Source organism: Podarcis filfolensis (genome assembly GCF_964270895.1).
Source record: "Podarcis filfolensis genome assembly, chromosome: 7".
NCBI classification, from domain to species: domain Eukaryota; kingdom Metazoa; phylum Chordata; class Lepidosauria; order Squamata; family Lacertidae; genus Podarcis; species Podarcis filfolensis.
Window position 1 is genome coordinate 83,819,389 of NC_139603.1, and position 6,580 is coordinate 83,825,968.

The window sequence follows — 6,580 nt, forward strand, 5'->3', positions numbered from 1 at the left end:
TCCTTTCCCTTCCTCCCCCACAACAAACACTCTGTGAGGTGAGTGGGGCTGAGAGACTTCAAAGTGTGACTAGCCAAGGTCACCCAGCAGCTGCATTGGAGGAGCGGAGACGCGAACCCGGTTCCCCAGATTAGGAGTCTATCGCTCTTAACCACTACACCACACTGGCTCTCGCTGAGATATCCTCGAAAGCTGCAACTGCTTCTTCTCCTTTCTCAGGCAACAGGGGTGGGCCAGGCAGGGCACTGTCCCTGGGATTTCACTGTCTTGTGGGATGTAATCCACTGGGAGCAGTCAAATACAACATTCCTTCTTTTCCTAGAGTGGACATGCAAGGAGATGTTTGGTCCAGCCAGTCAAAACTTCCTTGTTCCTCCTGGCTGGAGCATCCTTCCTTTTGAATGTGATAGAAGGTGGGTGTGACCTAACTTGTCCAGGTAACAAAAGGACGAGTCACGCAGCATACCTCTCTCTTTTTCACATTCTTTTACATTTGATCAGCTTCTAGGTAGGACTTCTCTGCTAGCTTCCAGTAGCTGGGATCATTCATATGGTGTAGATCCACATATAAATATTTGTAACTAAGTCTGCCTTCAGGGATCACACTGTGCTCTGCCTGATGTAAGTAAACTTCTTTTATTGACTTTGAATAAGATTGTGGCATCTTTATTCTTTTAAGAGAGATCCAAGGGAACTTACCATGAATGTACAATTCAGTCTGAAACAAACTGAATTGTATAATAGTGAGAGGCTTCCACAAGCCTGCAACCAGATACCTGCTGTGGATGTAAAAAGGGGAATGTAAACTCTGCTAATAAAGGAGCTTGCTACTGCAAGTTAAGAAGGATATTAATAAACAATATATCCTCTCCTGCCACCCTTAACATTCCCACATGCCTCAGTCCACCTCATAGACAAGCTGGCCTTTTTTGAGGTCCTTCTTACGCTCTCACTGAGGGAAGTGCAGAGGGTAGCATCACAAGAACAGGCCTTTTTAGAGTTGCCTCTCAGATGCCTGAGCATACCCAAAGTGATACCCAATCTAGTCTAGTGGTCAGAACAGCCTTAACCACCCTGGTGCTTTGCAGAAATTTGGAACTATAAATCTCATTATGGTGGGGTAGCATCTGGTGGGCAATGCGGGGAGACATGGTTTGGTAAGATTATCCACCTTGAACCATGGGGATTATGATTCAGAAACCTGAGTCTGACTAGCCACAATGATCACCGAGTTACCCTAGACTCCTATCAGCCTACTCCACAGGGCTGTTGCCAATTTAAAAAGTGGAATAGTTCCTGTGCATATTGTCCTCAGTTGTTGTTTTTTAAGGAAAGGTAGGATACAATCTTAATAGACAGACAAAAGGCAACGGTAGGCTGTGAAGTCAGAGTCAGGATTGAAGGCAAATACCAAATTTGGCTGATATGTTGAGCAGAACCTTTTGACAGACCCTTCTGGGCACTGTGTTTGGAGGCTTAAAAAGAGTGATAGAGGACATATTGCAGATAACAAGAGTAGCAGGAAATTACAACATTGATTTACCCTGTCAGCTCTGAGATGGAAGAAGGGGTTTTCCCATCCTGAAAAAAGGTACTTTCAGGCATGTTTTCCTTAGCAGGGAAGTATGTGATGGAAGATCTGAGAGTGATTTAAAACGTGATTAAAACATATGCCTCAAGGCAAAATATGACTATGAGACTTTAAAAAAACATACACACACACCCAGGGGGACTTGCCTACAAAACATTCCACAATAAATAGCTATGGAGGAGTTCCCAGCATAAAGCCACAAGTTATCTTCAAAATATCTACATCTTTCACACATCAAATGTTGCTCTGACATGCAGCACAGAAATGTTTGCCCTGAAACTATCAGTATTAGCAACAGGAGTCACAAAGGAATTTGCTTATAAAGTATTATTAACCCACACATACACAAAAACACACATACATAGTTCAAAAATTACCAGTTCAGAACATACAGAGATGTGCTAAAGACTCATGTTCTCTATTCTTGCAGAGGCCAACCAGAATCCTGCAATCAGAAACCGAGTGCAACACAGTGCTCTTTCCTCTTGCAATTCCCATCAACTAGTATACAAAGGCATACCGCCTCTGACAATGGACAATCATCATGCAGAACAGACACCTTTTCTCATACATGCTCCCATGCATGTCATGGTGGTGCCCACTGCCATTGTTGACATCACCCAATAAGTTCTGTACTTATCCAGGAAGAACCAGATGCACAAATATAGGATGGGGGACACCTGACTTACTCGCAGTATATGTGAAAAGGATCTAGGGGTCTTGGTAGACCACAAGCTTAACATGAGTCAACAGTGTGATGTGTCGGGGGGGGGGGGGAGGCTAGTGCTATTCTAGGCTGTGTCAACAGAAGTATAGTGTCCAGTTCAAGGGAAGTCATAGTCCCACTCTAGTCTGTCTTGGTCAGACCCCAACTGGGTACCGTGTCATGTTCTGGGCATGAAAAGTTAAGAAGGATTTGATTTGATGGCCTCAAGGTGTTTTCCAACTCTAAAGGTAAAGATAAAGGACCCCTGACAGTTGAGTCCAGTTGTGAACGACTCTGGGGTTGTGGTGCTCATCTCACTTTACTGGCCAAGGGAGCCAACATTTATCCACAGACAGTTTTTCCGGGTCATGTGGCGAACATGACTAAGCTGCTTCTGGCGAAACCAGAGCAGCACACGGAAACATTGTTTACCTTCCGGCTGGAGCAGTACCTATTTATCTACTTGCACTTTGATGTGCTTTCGAACTGCTAGGTTGGCAGCAGCTGCGACTGAGCAACGGGAACTCACCCCATTCAAACCAACTCTATACTGCAAGATATCCCTAGAACAATGTGACCCTTGCCAGATATTGCCGGACTACAATTCCTATCAGCCTCAATCAGCAAGGCCAATGGTCAGGGATGATGGGAGTTATAGTCCACAATGTTGGCTACCCTTTCCCCAATGACAGTGGGAACAGCACTCACATTTGCTGTGTCTAAAAGAGAGCTGAGTTTTTCCTATTTGGCAGACTGTTCTTACATTCACGTTGAAACCAAAGAAGGCTTCATATACAGTGGTACCTCGGGTTAAGAACTTAATTCATTCTGGAGGTCTGTTCTTAACCTGAAACTGTTCTTAACCTGAGGTACCGCTTTAGCTAATGGGGCCTCCTGCTGCTGCCATGCAATTACTGTTCTCATCCTGAAGCAAAGTTCTTAGCCCGAGGTACTATTTCTGGGTTAGCGGAGTCTGTAACCTGAAGCGTCTGTAACCCGAGGTACCACTGTAATTAGTTATAAGTGCAAGTGAAAACCACTTTTGAACCTTTAATAATCTATATTTTGCCTGCTTTACTGTGGAACTTTGCTGAAGCGGTGGCATTACCCAAGGTGGAAATTGTAACCCATGTATAGCTTAATATAGTCTTATGTTTTTATTCCATTGGTTATAATGGTCACATATCAGTTAGTGACTTAGCAGCAGTTGTTTGGATGGGAGGGAAATCTGTATTATGCAAAAAGCATCCACTGAAAAACACTATTCTTAGACATCTCCTGTGTGTTCTTATACCAGAAACAATTTTGTTGGAAAAAAAATAAACTAGGATATTTCTGCTCATTAGTTCAATAAAAGTCACTAGACTTTTCCAGATTAACATTAGCTTGGCTACCTTCTGTTTCCACTCCTAGGCTGCTACCCTTACCACGTCTACTCTGAAGTTAGTCCTATTGAATTCAGTGGGGCTTACTGCTGAGTAAGCAGGGCTAGACATAGACTAGCAGGTATACATCCACATCTACTCTGAAGTTAGTGCTATTTAATTCAATGGAACTTACTCCCGAGTAAGTGGGATTAGGGTTCCACTCATGTCTACTCAGAATTCATGGGATATTGATTTCCACGGGGCACACTCCTGTGTAAATTGGGTTTGGATTACATCCTTAGACATATTTTTTTAAAAAACCCTTCCTTCTAGTATCTAAAAAATTGTGGTTCCTATTCACATCCACGAAGTACCACCTTGTCCCAAGACAAAAGATAGCACCAGCTATCAGTTGTCTTCTGGTTGTTCCAGAGAGTTTCACTTCTGTAATTACAATCGTTCCTCTTACCTGCAGGAGAAAAGGCAGCGGAGATCTTCCAGCCCCCGTTGAACTGAGTTACTTCCAGCACCGAGCGATGATGCACTTGCAGCCTGGTCAGAAACTTGCTCTCCTAAAGGAGGCTTGGGGAATAAACGCAAGGCAAGCCAAACCCAGCAGGGTGTTGTGGGGGAACTTTAACGTGAAAAGGGAGGAGGGGGGAAATCTCTCTCCATCCTACTTTCCAGAGACTTGAAGACGCTCTCTTGAAAAACAGATACTGAGTTAAGAGAGAGGGGGAGAGGGAGAGAAATGAAAGAGGGAACAAATGAAGTAGTTAAAACTCCAGAATTTCCACAGTAGCAGCAGCAGCACCCGGGACGGAGCGCTGCGCCCTGGTTGCTCAGAGTGAGGCTAAGTTTGGAAGGATGGGAAGGCGAAGGGGCCAGGGAAGTGAGGAGGTGGTGTTTTGGGGAGGGGTCTGTAGCGGGAATGAAGGGTGTGTGCGAACCGATGCGGAGTGGAAGCTGGAAGGGACCTTGCAAGCGAGGAAGGAAGCCTTAAGAGAAGAGGGAACTTGGAGGGACATCGGGAATTGTCTCAAATCCTAGGCAACCCTAAACGCCCTTTTCTAGGGAGTGAGCCTAATGGATGCAGACTTCATTTGCATTTCGCAAGTCCTAGGTATGCCCTGAAAGAGATCGCAGGACAGGTAGAATGCGGAACAGACAGGGAAGCGGTGAGGATTTGTCTCTGGGAATGGAGCCAGAAGGGAACTAGTAGAAAGATAAAAGGAGAGAGTTTGGATTGGGGGGGTGGGGGGGGAATCATTGTCAACTTCTATGCAGGGTCCCAAGTAAAGCAGTTCTGGGAAAATATCCTCGACTGTAATATTTGGGCTGCCAAGAATCCCAGAGGTAGAGGATTTAGTTTTCTTACATTTTGCAATCTAGCAGTGTAACCTTTGCACCGAACACCTTCTTGGTTGGAGGAAACAGATCTCTGTTTGCATGGAGAAGGTCCCAGGTGTCATTCTTGGTATCTGCAGGTAGGACTGGGAAAATCCCTGCCTGAAAAGGTGGACAGGTGCTGACAGCCAGTGCCAACCAGCATCTCCCACCTGGCATTCTCCAGATGATTTGGACTACAATTCTCATTATCCCTGACCATTAGTCATGCTGGCTGTGGATAGTGGGAGTTGGAGTTTGCAGGGTTTCAGGTAGGGAAAAGGTGTGCTAGGCATGGGGAGCCTCCAGCCAGCTGGCCAAATAAGATCTAATTTTGATGGTATACCTGTTTCTCCCAAACCTCATCCACCTGTCACACACATGATATCATTTCAACTGTGGGGCATGTAAAGAATACATGACTAGAAAGGAACTATCAGGAACTAGATTTGGCATGTGGAGCTCACTTACAGACAGCAAGCCCCTTTAAAGTTGTAAGAACACTCCCAAATTAGTTGTAAGTATTCTTTTAAAGTTTGATCTGAGTACCACATTAAATAAAAGAGAAACAGCAGAATAAAAGCAAAAGTTAAATGTTTTAATCACATTCATGTGTGTGTGTGTGTGTGTGTGTGTGTGTGTGTTGGTGTGTGTGCGTATATACGCACACACACCAACACACACACACACATATGAATGTGATTCTCATATATATATATATATATATATATATATATATATATATATATATAATGTGCCATGTTTAGGGAAGTTTTTAATGACTGATATTTTAATGTATTTTGAGTCTCTGTTGGAACCTGCCCAGAGTTGCTGGGGAAACCAGCCAGATGGGTGGAGTACAAATATATTATTATTATTATTATTATTATTATTATTATTATTATTATTCCAGTGTTACAACAATAAAAGCAACCACATTGCAAAACTTAAATACAATAAGGACAAAGGGGTAAAATAATCACATCTATTAATTTTCAGGGCAAAAAAAAAAGCTCTTTACTTGGTTCTGAGATGAGCCACTTTGTGAACCTCTCTGGGGAGCACTTTCAATACATTGGGTGCCACCACTAAGAAGATCCTTCCTTTCCCCAGGCTATCATCATTAATGGTAGGACACCCAGGTCTCTGGTGTAGACCTGAGTGCACAGGTGGATAACATGGAAGTATTTGTGCTCATTCAATCACCAAGCCTATATCCGGCTTCAAAAGGTAAGCATCAACACATTGGATTGTGCTATGAAATGGCTCAAGGACCAGTGAATCTGTTTATACCATGGTGAAATAGGTTCATAATGACTGGTCCCACAAACACTGGCGGAGGAACGGGTCTGCGGAGCGAGCGCACCACCCCTGGCACCACTATTTTGGTAGGGTGCCATCACAGCGCCCCCCCGACACACGCTGCTCACCCCCACGGGTGCCAGGTGCCATGCCCCCACAGGCAGCCCGTCACACCCAATGATGCGTGCCACGCCCCCGGGGTGCCAGCCACACCCCCACATGCTTTCC

The 6,580-nt window shown here is 44.5% G+C and overlaps 1 protein-coding gene across 1 annotated transcript in view; it reads right to left on the reverse strand.

The window, feature by feature from the left end:
- COL22A1 (collagen type XXII alpha 1 chain) overlaps positions 1–4,260 on the reverse strand; it is a 171,261-nt gene extending 167,001 nt beyond the window's left edge. The window contains exon 1 of the mRNA XM_083621829.1: positions 4,134–4,260. The gene's annotated coding sequence lies outside the window, so the exon portion shown is untranslated. The remainder of the gene's footprint in view (positions 1–4,133) is intronic.
- Positions 4,261–6,580: the final 2,320 nt, after the last annotated feature.